The sequence below is a fragment of the Bos taurus genome, chromosome 9, assembly GCF_002263795.3.
Source record: "Bos taurus isolate L1 Dominette 01449 registration number 42190680 breed Hereford chromosome 9, ARS-UCD2.0, whole genome shotgun sequence".
Lineage (NCBI taxonomy): Eukaryota > Metazoa > Chordata > Mammalia > Artiodactyla > Bovidae > Bos > Bos taurus.
The window spans coordinates 40,818,720-40,836,747 of NC_037336.1; the positions used below are offsets into that span (position 1 = coordinate 40,818,720).

An 18,028-nucleotide genomic window follows, 5' to 3' on the forward strand; every position below is an offset into this window, starting at 1 on the left:
ATTTGCTTAATCAAAGCCCCACATACCTTTAAACACTTAAGCTTCCTTAGAGTCTGTTCAACAATTTACAAACCCTCAATTTACACTTAACTTCTAGAAGAAAAACACCACTTGGGTATAGCCATAGGTTTACATGCTAATGCCATAATGCAGATTTTCAAGCCAAGTTCAAAATAGCTTTTACATACCTGTTGAGTTTTTATTTCGATTTCTGAAGCTCCTTTGGGGGGAAGAATAGACTGACTAGTTATTAAAATTTCTTCAAATTCATCTTCTTTCCCCATCCGCCTAGCTATAGCTTTCATGCTGGGGTAGAGAATATCAGTTCTATTAAAGAAGAGCAACAGAAATTAGCAAACAAACATTTTTTTTCTCTTTTAGATTTTCTGACAATTCTTTTCACTCATGTTCTGTTTCCTGTCATCATGCATAAACCTCCCAACTTGTCATAGACACTCACATCAACATCTAAATTCACCATAGTTGCCACTCCCTTAGTCAATATTAAATCCCAAGGCCTTTTCTCATTGGCACATTTAATTTCTTTGTTCTTCAAAATACTGACATGTCTTCTCATTCTCTATTTACCAGGAAAGCTGACTATCATAACTCATAAGACAGACAATTTGGATTAGGCCACCAAAGTGGGCCTTAGGGTCCTCAGTGTGGTCTAGCATGGTGGGTGGGTGCTTAGTGAATGCTTGTTTGATAACAGACACATGGCAGAGGCCACCTGCCTTTCCTGCCAGCTAAGGCATCCCAGCCAGCTCTTGAAGCTGAAAAAACAACATGGGCCACAGACCGAACACCTCACACTGCACCACACTGTACCCCAGCTGTGACGGTGAAGTGCTCAAAGACTCATTAGACATAAGTCCAACGTGGCAGAGAGTGGGGAGGAGGTCACAGCAGCGGCACTCCCTACTCAATACTCGCTGGGATCCTACGAGCTAAAACGCTTAGAGTCAGTACTGAAGGGACACTTCAGAAGCACACGTTTCCAGGGCCAGAAGTCTGGGTAAATGATATAAAGTGTTGCTCAGTGGAATCCAGTGCTTTGCCTGCAGTCTATAGAACTCAGCTTTTCCTGGAAAGCACTGTTGATGGACAGACACACTGCCCAGTTTCCTTGGCGATCAGTGGGGCCAGGTATACCAGATTCAAGGACCAAATGTCACCCTCAGAGCAAGGGCAGTAATCTGCCAGACCCCAGGTTCCACTCCTCCACATGAATTTCCCCCTGAGCAACACTCACCCATAGAGCTCCGAGAACTGTTTGTGGAGAGAGGGGGAGTTGATGTCCTGGACTTGGAGCTTGAGTTGGCCCCAGTGCTCCTTTAGAACTTCCAGTTGCTTCCACAGCACCAGAAATGATCTCAGCAAAGCAAGGGACATCACTGCATCACATGGGCCGCCCAGCAGCTTGGAGGCCTTTGGGCTGCTTTGGAACTGACTTCTGAGTCCTGGCACTCTGGACAAATCTGGCTGAAAGCATTACAGAAATTCTTCCTCATTCATCATAGACCGCTACAAGATAACCTTCTACATGCAGCTCATGCACAGTGAAGTCTTGGAAGAATGACTCTTCACCCCAGGAGGAATGGTCTACAGGCCAATAGCACATGTAGAACTTAGGGAGGATAAGCATCCTTCCTGAACACAGGTAGTATTCAGAGAGGAGAGAAATGTCTCCATTTAAAATTTCTGCTTGAGTCATGAACCACTGACTTTTAAAACTTTTTTACTTGGGTGCTAACATTTTTATCTGTCTTTGATAAATTGAGCCTTTCACATTTAGCCTCTGCGTTTTGAAAAGCATTCTTCAACACACTCAAGATTCAACAGCCCGTCATGGTAGAGCTATATTATAACTGTAAATTGAAGATTTTATCCATTTTATGGGTAAGGAAATGGAAACTTAGGTTTATCTTATCTCCTATTCCTCCTGCTACTGCTGCCGCTAAGTCGCTTCAGTCGTGTCCGACTCTGTGCGACCCCATAGACCGCAGCCCACCAGGCTCCCCCGTCCCCGGGATTCTCCAGGCAAGAACACTGGAGTGGGTTGCCATTTCCTTCTCCAATGCATGAAAGTGAAAGTGAAAGTGAAGTCGCTCAGTCGTGTCCGACTCTTAGCGACCTCATGGACTTCAGCCTACTAGGCTCCTCCGTCCATGGGATTTTCCAGGCAAGAGTACTGGAGTGGGGTGCCATTGCCTTCTCCATTCCTCCTTCTGTCCTCTAAAATTTAGGCAGAGAATATGTCAGTTGATTTGAATTTATGATTCAATAGACAATTTTACTTTAAAATCATGATTTGTTCATTCATTCATTGGTGTTTCCTTAAACAAGTGCTGGTTGAGGGGCTGCTGTAAGCCTTGGAGGATGTGGAGGGAACAAGGTTTTCAGGTCCCTGATCTCCTTTACATCAGTGGTACTAAGGCCAGGGCTACCCAGAGAATGACAGACAGAATGGGGACCTGTATCTCACCCATGACCTGAAAACAGTATCTCAGTAATAGGGAAAGACTTGGATCAGAGGACATTCAGGTAACAGCACCTTGGACACTCAAGCTTCCTGGCCATGAACAGGAAGAACCACCACTGGGGTGTAACTGGACCCTAGATCAGTGCTATTAACATATGGGGTGGGGTGGAGGTGAGGCTGCCAGAAAGAGAGTTGGTCAGAAGAAGAACTGACGGGCAAGTCCCAGGGAAGAGTGAGCTCCTGCCAGTATCTGGCAAGCCCTCCACCTAGTAGTCTACCTCCTCAACAATCAGCTAATGCATGCACTTCTGGATTTATCTCATCCTCAGAAACTTATGCAAATGAAATCTTACTCAGTGACTCAAGATATCCAACAGACCAGGGCCAAGCACTGTGACAAGGAGGGGGCAGCATACAGGCCATACAGTTGGACCCCTCCACTCAAAAAGCCCCAAGCTCTTGCCGCCCTGAGCTGGGACTTCCTTGGTGGTCCAGGGCTAAGAAACTGGCTTGCAGTACAGGCAATGCTGGTTCTATCCCTGGTCAGGGAACTAAGATACCATGTGTTGTGGAGCAACAAAGCCTGCATGCCACAGCTAGAGTCTGTGCGCTGTAATGAAAGATCCCACATGACACAGCAAAGATCACATGAACCAATGCAGCCAAATAAATAAACATTTAAAAAAATAAAATAAAGGCCCTGAGCTAATCCATCCCCTTGGGAGTCTTAGAGATGGAAGTCTAAAAGGTCACAGAACTGGTGACACAGCTGGGGCAGGAAACCTAGAGTCCTAGGTCATAGGCAGTGTAAATTTCAGTGCTGCCCACTATCTATGAACATTGAAATGTTACTAAATAGAACCAATCATAAAATAAAACTAATTAAAATAAACAATAATTTTAAAGCAAACGTACCTATTAAGAGAAGTCACCTCTTCCTAAGCTTTGCAGAATGGGTGAAGGGACAGGAGACAGGATAAAGAACAAGGCAGAGGAGACTAGGAGGTCAGGGAAAGAGGATAATCCATCGGAAACAGGGCCAAAAGAGGGAAAAAAGAAGGACCAAAAAGCCTAGCACGCTTCTTGGTCTTGGTATTACTTGGTCTATATCCACCTTTGTAAATGCTCCTTCTAGGAGAAGCACTGACTCCTGTTATGGAATTCAGATGGCACATCTAAACACACTTCCTTTTCCACTAATTGGCTGATATGTACTTGTGACTCAGTTTTAGCCAGAGAGAGACAAGAAAAGTCTATTGGAATTGTCTGGAAAAGATTTCCCTCCTTGACAAAAAGACAAAGCCCCTTAAGGGGAAAGCTTTTTCACTCTTATCTTCACCTTATAAGAATGAGGGAGACATTCTGCTGACACACCCAGGATGGCACAGCTGCCTCCACCAATGTGAACTGCCTCCTTCTAGACTTGCTTTGAAAGGTTCATACACTTTGCAGTTTACGTCACGAGTAGTTACTTACAGCAGGTGCACCCTTTCTGGCACAGAGGGGCATTGGCCCAAAGGTGGGAGATCAGATAAAGCTTCTAAAAGAGTGTTTGGAAGCTGAAATCTGAATGATAAATAGGAGTTAATTAGATGAAGAAGTAGAGAGTGGGAAGAGAGGGGAGTTTTCCACCAGGGAGGCTGGTTGGCATGAAGGTACTGAGGAGAGAGCATAGTGTTTTTGACAAAATGAAAGAAGGTGAATATGAGGGAGCTCCAGGGCCAGACTGTTAGGCTGGAACCTGGGTTTCTTTTCTCTCTTGGCAAATGACTTTAGGCATATCATTTAACCTTTGTGAGTTGGTATTCCTATCTATACAATGAGAATAATGATAGTACCTACCTCATGGGATTATTGTGAGAATTAAAGAAATTAATAAAGCACTCTGAATAGATCTCAATTATAGACATTATTAATTGATAATGTTCTATTAATAGTGTTCAGGGCCAACTTATTGACTAGACACAGAAATGCTTAGGGCCCACGAAATGTTTTAAATTCTTTTAAAATCAGAAAGCCTTTGACTGTGTGGATCACAATAAACTGTGGAAAATTCTGAAAGAGATGGGAATACCAGACCGCCTGAGCTGCCTCTTGAGAAACCTGTATGCAGGTCAGGAAGCAACAGTAACTGGACATGGAATAACAGACTGGTTCCAAATAGGAAAAGGAGTATGTCAAGGCTGTATATTGTCACCCTGCTTATTTAACTTCTATGCAGAGTACATCATGAGAAACGCTGGGCTGGAAGAAGCACAAGCTGGAATCAAGATTGCCGGGAGAAATATCAATAACCTCAGATATGCAGATGACACCACCCTTATGGCAGAAAGTGAAGAGGAGCTAAACAGCCTCTTGATGAAAGTGAAAGAGGAGAGTGAAAAAGTTGGCTTAAAGCTCAACATTCAGAAAACTAAGATCATGGCATCTGGTCCCATCACTTCATGGCAAATATATGGGGAAACAGTGGAAACAGTGTCAGACTTTCTTTTTTGGGGCTCCAAAATCACTGCAGATGGTGATTTCAGCCATGAAATTAAAAGTCGCTTACTCCTTGGAAGGAATGTTATGACCAACCTAGATAGCATATTCAAAAGCAGAGACATTACTTTGCCAACAAAGGTCCATCTAGTCAAGGCTACGGTTTTTCCAGTGGTCATGTATGGATGTGAGAGTTGGACTGTGAAGAAAGCTGAGCACCGAAGAATTGATGCTTTTCAACTGTGGTGTTGGAGAAGACTCTTGAGAGTCCCTTGGACTGCAAGGAGATCCAACCAGTCCATCCTAAAGGAGATCAGTCCTGGGTGTTCATTGGAAGGACTGATGCTGAGGCTGAAACTCCAATACTTTGGCCACTTCATGTGAAGAGCTGACTCATTGGAAAAGACCCTGATGCCAGGAGGGATTGGGGGCAGGAGGAGAAGGGGACGACAGAGGATGAGATGGCTGGATGGCATCACCGACTCGATGCACATGAGTTTGGGTGAACTCTGGGAGTTGGTGATGGACAGGGAGGCCTGGCATGCTGTGATTCATGGGGTCGCAAAGAGTTGGACATGACTGGGTGACTGAACTGAACTGAAAATCAGAAAAAAGAATGCTTAGGTAGAATAAAATGCTACAATTTATGATATTAATATATTTTCTTTATATTAACACAATTGTAAGCTATAACTCTTCACGTTTTTTAATGGAGAAATGAGCCCTCAAAGGCAAAAGTGGTAGAGTCATGGAAGTCAAAATGCAACCCTGGCAGTGGTAGAAGTGGGCCAGAACCCAATAAATAACATTTTCAGGATTAGCAGAAGTAGGGGAGTTGACAGAGGAGTCTGAGAAGGCCTGGCTCATGACATCAGAGGAAGACTGGAGAGAGCTGTGCTTTAGAAGCTAAGGGCAGACAGGCTTCAAGAAGGACACACTGTTTCAAATGCTGCTAAGGCGTCAGGTTGTAAGGGGACTGAGACATATCTATGGGATTCAGTGGCAAGGTCCATGGTGCTCTTGATGAGAGCAGTCTCAGTGGTGAGATGAGAAAGAAGGCAGAGGGCAGTTTTTAAGGAGTGATGGAAGGTAAGGACATGGAAATGGCTGGTGCAGAGTTTGGCTCTGAAAAGGGGGCTCTTTAAATGGGGCAGTGGCTAGTTTACCCTGTCTCCACACAAGTATCTGTCTGGTTCCAGATATATGCAGAATTGTTTCAAACTATAATACTAGGGGGACTACAGGCTCCTGGTACCTTATAGCTTCAGAGGGACATGTCTGGAGAAGGGAGTGCCTGCCTAGGAGTCCATGAGCTAGCAGAGTGATGAAGACAGGAGCCAGGCTGGAGCTGTTCACCTGGAGCCTCTATCATACCCTTCCAACTCCAGTCCTAAATGTGTGACTCACAAGGAAAAACAGCCAGTTGGAGTATTTGTTCAAACTGGTTTCAATGGACCACCCCTCCTTAATGTCTGTTGTACTTCTAAAATTAAAAGAAATTGATATACCATTGATCATGGGATTTCCTGTGAAAGAAAGCACTTTGGAGAGGGTCTGACTGGCTACTGCTGCTTCACTGCTGCTCCCATGTGGCATGAGCACAGTCCTGGGACGCTGGGAGAGGCTATGGGACAGATGAAGCTCTCTAGTCCATCTCCCAGATAGAAAGGTCCTTCAGTACAACACACCACTGGTCAAGTATGTAGACTGTTCACCAAGAATACCTGTGTATTTTTGTCTGGTGTGGCTTGCTGTTCTGGGAGACCCTCCATGATCGTATGATAGTTACTCAGAAGAACATCTTCCATTAGCAGTTGCATGCCTGCCAGCTCTCCATGAGCCACCTTGAGGTCATGGCCACTCAGTCCACAAAAGCATAGCTAAAAACAAAAAGGAACAAAACCAAACCAAAACACCCATTTTGAACACTTCTATGTTTCCTTTACATGTGGTCCTGGGGGGAGAAAACTAGGAGTAGTTGTGTTTACAAGCCCCATGCTCTCAATTATTTAAAAAATCCATAAAAATCAGAGTAACATTTTTAGTTCAAAATCCTCCTTGAACATATTAGACATTTGGCTCTGTATGGAAGTCCAAGTTCCCCAAACGTTATGGTGGTGGTGTCTGTATACGGTTGTATGGATAGTGTGATACACATAAGCACAGGGAAAACACAGGAGAAAAACCAATATGATCTGTAACCATATCCCAAAGTGGGGGACTCTGATTAATATTTTTAAACCATTTTTACTATTTTACTTAAAAAAAAAACTTTACTTTTGGAAAATTCTGAGCATATGCAAAGGCAAACAGAACAGTTCCCATCACTCAGTCCCAAAACCACCAACCTATGGCCAGTTCTGCCCCATCCTCATCACTCCCCACCTCCCCATTATTTTTAAGCAAATGCATCATTGATTTTCATGTTGTTGATAATACTTTTAAAAGTATTTTCTATTTTAAAAAATGAAAATACAATAATACTTGCTTGAACAATCAGAGGTAAACATACATTTGAAAGAAATTCTCCTTCTGAGTTCTGCTTAAGGAGTTCTCTTTCTGCCACTGTAGGTGGGTCACGAGTCACACATCTCTGAACTGCCAGTCTGGGAGTTAATCTACGAGGCCCAGAGAGTGACCGGAAATGGATGACCACTCCCCGAGATCATTATTAGCCAGGAGAATTTCAGCTGATTCAAGTCTGATTCCAGCTGCAAACATGATTTTCTTCTGTCATAAGAACACATGATTCACCCCACAGTACTGGGTTTATAGCTTCATAATCAAAAAAACACCTTGCTTATCTCATATTAATAAATTATTCACCACTGGCTAGAGTATGAAGGATTAGACCTATGGATGCAGTGACATCTGCTCTGCAATCTGTATTCAGTTCTCTCTGTGACAAGCAGGAAGAACAATCTTACCTGCATGTGATATTCTAGGGTATCTGGGCTGCTACTTGTAACTGGAAATGGTCCTCCATCTTCCAGAAACGCTCTCCAAGGGAACAGCACAAATGCCTAAAAGAATCAAATAATAAATATAATAATGGTGCATAATAACGTCCACAAGTAATAGGCATTTGTATATGAATAAGATGTCTTCATCTCTACACTAAAACATTATGGGATTACTTCTCTATTATATAGAAATAGTTCTTGATGAATAGTCTCTGATGATGCAGAGGAGAGAGTAATAATCTTGTTTTTTAAACTGATTTTTCAGAAAGCAACTAAACATAGAAAGGTATTAAAGTTTCAGTGTAAATAGTCAGCAATAGTGTTTGGAAGTCCCAGACTAGTATAAAACCAATGATACACATTTATAATCAACAAAAGTAAACTTACTCAATTTTTTTCAGTATTACAAACCTTAAATATTTGTCCTTTATCACCACTGTGCTCCAATTCTAGGCAACAACTCAAAACCAATGCTATGACATTACACATGGGCCTCCATCTTTTCCACATCACTGTTCAACAGCCAAGGCATCCCTACTCCCTGGGGCATGACATGCAGCCCAGGATAGAATCGGCCTGTCCATCTGATCCCATTCTACAGTTTCAGACCTGGTACTGGCTTCAGACAATTCTCAAAGTTGAAGTTGATGCAGATGGCAGGCAGCCAGGACACCTGCAACTACTTAATGCCAGGCAATGCCCAAAGGCAACAGGAGCAGACCCAGTAGTCACAATCCAATCCTGTCTTCAGGTCTTCAGGAGGGTCAAGGCTTGGGCCAAGAGCATTGTCTTATAGCTAGGGAAGGTAGAAGAGTGAGACTTACATGGGATTGATGCTGGCATTACTTGCCTTAGCTTTGTAACATAAAAACATTAAGTTGGAGGTTTTGGAGTCAAAAGATATGGGCCTGTGAGGTGATTTTAAAGATATGTCCACAGGGACTTCCCTGGAGGTCCAGTGGTTAAGACTCTGAGTTTCCACTGCAGGGGGTGTGGGTTTGATCCCTGGTTAGAGGACTAAGATCCTGAATGCCATGTATCATGGCAAAAAAAAAAAAAAAAAAAAGTGTCCACAAATTCTTTGATTCTGTTTTCACTAAGAGGTGGAGCACCTTGACCTTGACTACAGCCTCATGAGAGATTGTGAGCCGGAACTACCCAACTAAACTGAGCCCAGACTCATGAACCTCAGAAACTATATGAGACAATGAATGTCTATTGTGTTCAGTCAGTTCAGTTCAGTCGCTCAGTCGTGTCCGACTCTTTGTGACCCCATGAATCACAGCATGCCAGGCCTCCCTGTCCATCACCAACTCCCAGAGTTCACTCAGACTCATGTCCATCGAGTCAGTGATGCCATCCAGCCATCTCATCCTTTGTTGTCCCCTTCTCCTCCTGCCCCCAATCCCTCCCAGCATCAGAGTCTTTTCCAATGAGTCAACTCTTCGCATGAGGTGGCCAAAGTACTGGAGTTTCAGCTTCAGCATCATTCCCTCCAAAAAAATCCCAGGGCTGATCTCCTTCAGAATGGACTGGTTGGATCTCCTTGCAGTCCAAGGGACTCTCAAGAGTCTTCTCCAACACCACAGTTCAAAAGCATCAAATATGCTATATTTGGGGGTAATTTGCTCTGAAGCCATAAAAAGCTAATACAGTTTGTGACCTAGTGTTGCCAGGACTGCATAGCAGTCTGATCTCTTTAGTTGTAGCAGGTGGGTAATAGAGTTGGTGCCTAGGAGCAATAATAGTTGCCAGGATTACATTTGATAACACATATTGTTATTGGGCTGTTCAAAACTCAGCTGCTGACCTAATTTATGTATCATAATTGCTATCATTATTATTTATTACATGAAAGAGATCAGGTGTTGGTTTTGCTACCAGCTGTGAGCAGATAATCTGTTATCCCAATTAGCCTGTTAAGCGGTTTGGAGACAGAGCTCCTGACTAGAAATAACAGCAAGCTATAGGGGCCCTCTCTACTGTATGAGTGAAGGGGAGCTTACCAAGGCCAATGGGTACTTCGGCATGAAGAGCCTCCTATGCACAATGCACATTTTATTACAAAATGTGCTCTCAACACATCTCAGTACAAAAATAGCTCTCAACACACCTGGAGGCTCTGTGGATCCAGTGGTTGTGGTAGGCTGAGCTGGGAAGCAAAAATGCTCTTCATTGGAGAGTTGCTCAGTGATGGCAACCCATGATACATGCCGTCTATGACAGACTGGTAGGCAGAAGTATTTCCAGCTGCTAAAAATGTTCGTCTACCAAAACAGGAAAGCAATCTCATTAAAAGCAGTTACTCAAGTTTCTAAAGCTCAAAACTCTCTTCAAGCCAATTTGTAGCAAGATAACATTTGGAGATGTCAACAGGTTTCTTCTTCAGCAGCATCATCCTTCATTCATTTTTCTTTACCACTGCCCTTCACTCTCACAATTCACAGCTCTCAAGGGAAGGATAGTTATCCTCTAGACCAGTGCTATCTAACAGGATAAGTTGAGGGGATCCAAAAGGTCCCCAGGACAAAAGGATCTTTTACCTAAATCTTCCATAGACTTGGATCAAGTCATGCATAAACAGACATCAAAAAAGAGATTAGCAATGATTGAGGGAGATGTTATCACCGATGGGAGTGAGGCAGTCTCTCAGAGATTAGCAGATAATCAAGTGTTGAGGAAAGACCTGGGGAGTGCCTAAGACCCCACAAGCGGGGTGCTGAGCAGCAGGCCAACCAGAAGATATCTGGGGTTGAATAGAGATGGGTGAGGTACCACTCCTCATCAACTGCTAGGATGACTTATAAGTACCCCAGAACTTAGATCACCTCTGAGAAGCATAAAGGAGGAGAAGGTGTGGTATAAGGCCTAAGATCCATTATTAGTGCTGCCTTGACATCTGGTAGAACTGGGAGGGCCTTGAATGACCTAACTACAAGTTTCCCTCCCTATGGAGGGAAGGTCCCCTAGTCAAATATAGGGACCTATGTTTATTTACTTTCCTTATCACAGGGACCAAGTATAATTCCTGCTTATCCAGCCACAAGCAGTGGTTTCCAGTTCCCTTCCAGACCACAGAACTATTCGAATGAACCAAGCACATACTCCTGTGTGCCTCCAATAGGCACCACATCCTTTTGATACTCAAAGCCTGCCTCTCAAGCCCCTAGCTGTTCACTCTGTTCACAAGTACAAATCTTCTGTGGCCTTGAAGATTCTGTTCTGTTCCAAGGGGAACAGAATATGCAATGTTCTGTTCCCCTTGGCCATGAGTATACGTAACTAGTAAACTGCTGTTGATCTCATTTGTCCAGTATTTAAAGTTATGTGTTTGGTCATCTCCATAACCTTGGAGCACAATCCTTCCCTCACCAACAAGGTGAAAAGAAGGCATTTAAAACAAAGGTAAAGGGGGATGATCTTGAAGTAATTGATTTTATATCTCAAATTCACCACTTTAAATTCTAAACATAGCTGAATGACATGGAATTGAAGAAAGAAGTAGGGGCTTATGAACTTCAGTTCAAAGACAGATAAAGGGAGCTCTATATTTGCATATCAAACCATTGTACTAGTGCAAAGACCATATCACCCTTTTCACATCTTTGTGAGAATTAACAAAAGATAGTTGCATACAGTTATATACTGAGACACTGAATAAAAACACTGATTTATCCTGGTAGTTCAAGGATGGAACTTGGAATTGCTCATGCTCAATGGATATGACCATTTTCTCCTATTTCTCATATTGTTCACATGCTTTCTCATGATTCTCAATGGGCCCTGCCAAGGGACCCATGATTCACTCAACACTCATGTGACAGTGATGTATCAAGCATCTACCATGTAGAGGATACTGTGTCAGGAACTGAGATGCAAAGATGCTGCTGCTGCTGCTGCTAAGTCGCCGCAGTCGTGTCCGACTCTGTGCGACCCCATAGACGGCAGCCCACCAGGCTCCCCCGTCCCTGGGAGTCTCTAGGCAAGAACACTGGAGTGGGTTGCCATTTCCTTCTCCAATGCAGGAAAGTGAAAAAGTGAAAGTGAAGTCGCTCAGTCGTGTCCGACTCTTAGTGACCCCATGGACTGCAGCCTACCAGGCTTCTCTGTCCATGGGATCCTCCAGGCAAGAGTACTGGAGTGGGTTGCCATTTCCTTACTGCAGACAAAAAATGTTGCCTGCCATACCAGTTAACAAAGAATGCTGCCTGCCACCAAGCCATCAGCAAATGCAGCTGCCTTCCAGGGGTGCACTCTGAGGGGAATTCAGGATAAAAAAGAAACAGGATACTGGGTCTAGATAAGATGCATAGCTAAGAAATAATTTTAATGAGTCAGATTCTTACATCTTCCCACACATAGAAAAGCACTAAAATCATTAACTTGTGATGTCTGTCTTTTGTGATTAGCAGTAATTCTTTGATGTTTGATCACATGAGTTTTTGTTATTGCTGTTGTTTGGCCCAAACTCCTCTATATCCTAGCTCCTCCCTTACTTCTTCAGATTAGATACTTAGCTATCTGACACATTGTCTCCCAGGCTATAGTCTTCAGTAAGGTTCCAGAATAAAATATTTACAACTTCTAAGCTGTGCCTTTTTCTTTAGTCAGTGGCGCTAAAAAGCAGAATATTCTAATGGAAACATTTCTTTTCGGTCCAAAATCAGAGCACAGAAGCTCAATATACCAATAAACCTCTCCCTGGTTGACTCCTTCAGTGTCACTCCTGTGCTTCTCTTCTACCAATCTACACAATTATCTCTCTCTCTCAGCCTCTGGGCCCAGCTTTGTTCACATCTTATTGTTTAAACCTTGACTGTATTGCTCATATTTTAAAATTCTTTTTTTGTTTATTATGATGTTTTAACATCTTTAAAAAACAACAACAAAAAAAACCCTGCTGGCTGGGGAGAGACTGTTCCTTCCTCTGTAGCTAATTCTTAAAGACAACTGAAGGCCTAGCATGCTTTTGATACCCAAACAAACCAGTCTGAGCCACACCTCCTCTGATCCCTGCAACCCAGGAGGCAATATTCCTCTCATTTAATCATCCTAGGGCTAATTAACAGGCAACTAGAGACCAACATGGGAGAAGGCAATGGCACCCCACTCCAGTACTCTTGCCTGGAAAGTCCCATGGACAGAGGAGCCTGGTGGGCTGCAGTCCATGGGGTCACTAAGAGTCGGACACGACTGAGCGACTTCACTTTCACTTTTTCACTTTCATGCATTGGAGAAGGAAATGGCAACCCACTCCAGTGTTCTTGCCTGGAGAATCCCAGGGACGGGGGAGCCTGGTGGGCTGACATCTATGGGGTCACACAGAGTCGGACACGACTGAAGTGACTTAGCAGCAGCAGAGACCGACATGGGCTTCCCTGGTGGCTCAGACAGTAAAGAAACTGACACAATGTGGGAGACCTGGGTTTGATCCCTGGGTTAGGGAGATTCCCCTGGAGGAGGGCATGGCAACCCACTCCAGTATTCTTGCCTGGAGAATTCCAAGGACAGAGGAGCCTGGCAGGCTACAGTCCATGGGGTTGCAAAGAGTTGGACAAGACTGAGCTATTAAGAATAGAACAGAGACCAACCCTACAGCCCAAAGCCTGCTGGAATTATGCCAACCAGCAGATCTTAAAATGTTCCCCTGTTCTGCCTTGCCTTTCCAGGCCATGGCCTAAACACTCTCTTTGCTCCTGACCCATGGCCCTGTACGACGTGGCATGATGTATGTGTCTAGGAACCGAATATAATTTTATTTCCCTGAGTCTCTCCTGTATCTCCTCCTGTGATTGCACTAGATTGATTATCACATAAAAGAACACAGAACAATGACTTGTTCTTTTATCTTGCTAAGTGTGTGCAGAGTTTTAAACTAAGGGCCACAAACAAGCACAATTCTTGGGAGAGTTTTAGAGTCCCAAACACATACTAGGTCTATTAATTTATACATACTTGGAGGCTATTAAAAAATCACACAGTTCAGATGTAAATATGACTGCTACTCTAAGTGACAGAATCATAGCATATGATACTCTGTCTGGAGAGACCAGAGTCAGTCAGATTCTAGGCGTCACCACTGATCAAATCATTGGTTATCCTATTCCCACTTTCTTAATTCTTCAGTCAAGATCACTGTCCTTGGTAGGTTCCCACCTCCCCTTTATCAATAGAACTGTTTATTAGGAAGCTGAACAAAATCATGCCACCTAAATAAAGGAGTTTCAAGATGATACCTAACAATTTTAGCACTATATCCTCTTTTATTTCCTTCCTCTCCATGGACCCCATATTTTGAAAGTTTTTTTTTTTTTTTTTAAACCAAATTAAGCATTCTCCTGTTTTTAACTCAAAGCCACATAAGCACCTAGCCTAAGCTCTGAGCTGCAGGAAGAGATAAAGAAATATGATATAAAGGAAAGAACAGGGTTTTGGAGTCTGACAAACTGTGTTAATGTAAGGTCTGCTACAACAAGCATGTGACCCTGGGGCAGTCATGCAACTTCTCTCTATCCCCTCATCTGTAAAGACGGTAATGTAACTGCTGTCTCGCAGAGTTGACACAAGGTAAGAGTTCAACCAAAGCACATTTTGTCTCCTCCTTATCTTACTCATTCTTATGATTCCAGTTTAAAAAAGAAAGAAATGTGACATTTTCTTTACTGTAAAACTTTTGGACAAATATGTCTTTTTCTTCATGCCTTTAGAAATACCAAAAACAGCTTATTGTGATAGCTCACTCAGACCCTCAGTTGGTAAACCCTGGCCTGCACCTTCTGCTGGGGTAGCTCTAATCAGTGCAGCTTGCCAGCAGCACTCAAGATAGAGGGAAGCCCATAGGAATGAAAGGTCAATTTGTTGCTTGTGCCAGTGGCACACCTGCCAACTGCCAGCTCCTAATAAAGTCAGATCTTCCCAGAAGCCCACTAAAATACAAATATAGACGCCTCACATTCTCCGAACAGTTCTGCCACACTCCAGTTGCCTTACTGTCAACAAGCAGTCAAGGGCTTCCTAGAATGCCAGTCATCTTGTGTGTGAGTTACCCATAGTGTGATCCCAGGTAAACTGGCTCTAGCCACAGGGAGCAGGGAATTCATGGAGCGCGTGCTACATTTTTTCCTGGATGCAAGGATATATAAAAGAAAACAAAACCCAAAAAACAGCTGCAAAGTAGCCCTGAGGAGGCCAGGAAAAAGTTGTGGCTCTTCACTTCTCAGACGCTGGAGACCAGGACAACATGAGGGCTTCTGTGTATCTCCCAGAAATCCCCAGATAACTCTGAAATACACTTTAATATCTATGTGTTCAGAGACACTTAAACTAGATGAGCATAAAAATAAATTGAAAAATGAAGAGAAAACCATCATAGATTCAAGGATTAAAAGAATTGGTGTTGCTTCTTCAGAGATCCCTTGATGTACTCATTTCTAAATAAGGCTTATGGCAGGAAGTTAAGGCACCTTTGATTTATTTCCTCAAACTCCTCCTTTTTACAGTAATCACTCTGAACATCAATATCACATTCAGATTAGTGGCATTTTTCAAGGCATATGTTTTATTCCTATAGAGTTCCTCTGAGGAACTTTCTTTTTTTTCTTCTTTCCATTCTTGAATTTCAAAGGAATTCAATCTTTTAAATCAGGGAGTGGCAAACTCTTTCTTAAAGGGTTGGATAGTAAATATTTTCAGCTTCATGAAGCATATGATCTCCACTGCAACTATTCAACTCTGTGGTTGTAATGTGAGAGCAGCCAGAGGTTATCCATAAATGAATAGGCAGGTCTGTGTTCCCAAAAAAACCCTCCATTTCTGGACACTGAAACTTGAATTCCTCAGAATTTTCTTGTGTCACAAACTACTACTCTTGAATTCCCCCCGCCTCAACCACTTGAACACCAGCCTTAGCCCACAGGCTTTACAAAATCAAGCAGGGGCCTATGATTCCTAACTTAAACAGATGATATTGATTAAAATCACTGTACCACACAAGCATTTATCTTTGGCACAAATGATTAATTCACCTGAAATTAAACATAAACTCAATTCTCAGGCATTTCTTGCATTGGCTAATAAATAACTCTTACAGGTGGTGGACATGCCCAGAGGTGAATGGCAGGCCTTAGGCAATGTGATTCTGACACCATTAGAGGACACACCAATTTGCATCAGGTTCTTGCCTGAGTTTGGCAACAGAGGCAGAGAAAAACTTTTGTGCTTAGAAACATGTATCCTTCTGGCAACATAAGCTGGTCTGTGCCACAGTGAAGCAGGTGCCAGGTAAGGAGGACTTCATGGGGCCACTGTCCTGAGCTATATCCTGCCTCTTCTCCCCTGGTCTATGGAAGTATGCTGCTTTCATTTCAGGTGAGAGTTCCTTCTTTTTAAACTCTGGAGAAGGCTTCAGTTTACATAAGAAAAAAGTTTCCTGGAATAAAAGTCGTATTTACCCAAAGTTGGCGAGCTCTGGGAAGGGCAAGGGAACTTCCCCAAGCTTTCTGTCTCTTTTGGTTATCTAAGGACTTATTGCTAGCAGGTTCAGCACAAAGTATTAATAAAATCCTCAAGTAGAATGACATTGATCTTTTACTTCTCTTTTTCTCCTGCCTCCTGTCGTCTCTTCAGTTTCCTTTTCCATCCATCCTGCTGCTGTCTGGCATCCATCCTAGTTCTCAGGCTTTGGGGTCAAATGCACCTAGGATCTAATCCTGGTCTGCTGCTTACTAGCTGTGTGACTCCAAACACACACATAACGTAAAGGGCTCTGAAGAAAAAAAGGGCTGGAGGAAATGCTGTAAATGAAGGACTCCTGGTTCCTTCTGAGGTCCTCTGAAAAACATACTGACTGTACAATACTGAAACCAGACATAGGACGCATGACCCTCCATTCCTGCAGACCGAGTATGCCAGGGCGGAGAAAGCCCCAAAAAGCAATTCCTAGGGGAAGCAGAGCGGTTTCCCTGGGAGAACAGGAGCAAGATGAACTCCATGGAGCTGGAATTCCAAAAGAATTTCTGAGGTATAGTCCTATTTCTTCAGTCTATGTAAATTCCTTGCAAATTCTGACTTGAGATTTCAGGCAATGGCACCCCACTCCAGTACTCTTGCCTGGAAAATCCCATGGACGGAGGAGCCTGGTGGGCTGCAGTCCATGGGGTCGATAAGAGTCGGACACGACTGAGCGACTTAACTTTCACTTTTCACTTTCATGCATTGGAGAAGGAAATGGCAACCCACTCCAGTGTTCTTGCCTGGAGAATCCCAGGGACGGGGGAGCCTGGTGGGCTGCCGTCTATGGGGTCGCACAGAGTCGGACACGACTGAAGTGACTTAGCAGCAGCAGCAGCAGCAGGGCTAATGAATGGCCATCCTGACAATTAGTCAGATCCCTTATATCCTACCTGCTTGACAAAGCTATAGCTCCCAAAGCAACCTGTCAATAAAAAACCCAAACAAACAAAAAAACAAATAGCCTGATTTTTTTGTCCTGCTGAATTTGCATTCTAAATCCAGAGTCCTCTGATGCTCAGAGTAAAGAAAAAGCAGAGTAGAAAGAGAGAACAGTAGGTTAAGTATAAACTCCACATTTCTATTCTCTGTGGACACTCATGCCAAACGGTTGGAAATGATTATAATCCACAGATAAGAGTACCTCTTCCCTTCCCATATACAACTTATTATTTATACAGGAAACATTGTGATTCTTAATTCAAACTAGTTTTTTCATCAATCATGACTCTTTAACCAAACAAACATTCTTTTTGATGCAGAGTATAATACCTACAAGGCTAGAGGTAAATTAAGTTATTTATAAATTTAACTCAGGTAGTCAATTTTGTTGGTTTCAGACGTGCAGTGAAAATTCTGTTCTTCTGCAAGGTAATTAAGGGCTGAAAAAAATAAAACTTGGTAGGAAGAATAATCTTCAGCAGTATAAAAAATATGATTCCCCATAAAGCAGTCTGTTATGCAAACTAACTACATTGGAATCACATTTAACAAAATCAAGAATATTATTATCTAACAAGAACACAGTCCACCTGGACAGCCTTTGCAGCAGAACACATTTGGTAGCCGCAGTGATCTGGATCAGGTTGTG

General features: G+C 43.1%; 1 pseudogene across 3 annotated transcripts in view; it reads right to left on the reverse strand.

Moving 5' to 3' along the window:
- Positions 1 to 18,028, reverse strand: part of CCDC162P (coiled-coil domain containing 162, pseudogene) — a 150,664-nt pseudogene that overhangs the window by 42,380 nt on the left and 90,256 nt on the right. For all 3 annotated transcript variants that reach the window (XR_009495807.1, XR_003036370.2, XR_003036369.2), the window contains exons 21-25: positions 10,043 to 10,196; positions 7,894 to 7,989; positions 6,691 to 6,846; positions 1,256 to 1,485; positions 189 to 327 (exon numbers count right to left, since the gene is read on the reverse strand). The product of XR_009495807.1 is annotated as a coiled-coil domain containing 162, pseudogene, transcript variant X3 (transcript). The remainder of the gene's footprint in view (positions 1 to 188; positions 328 to 1,255; positions 1,486 to 6,690; positions 6,847 to 7,893; positions 7,990 to 10,042; positions 10,197 to 18,028) is intronic.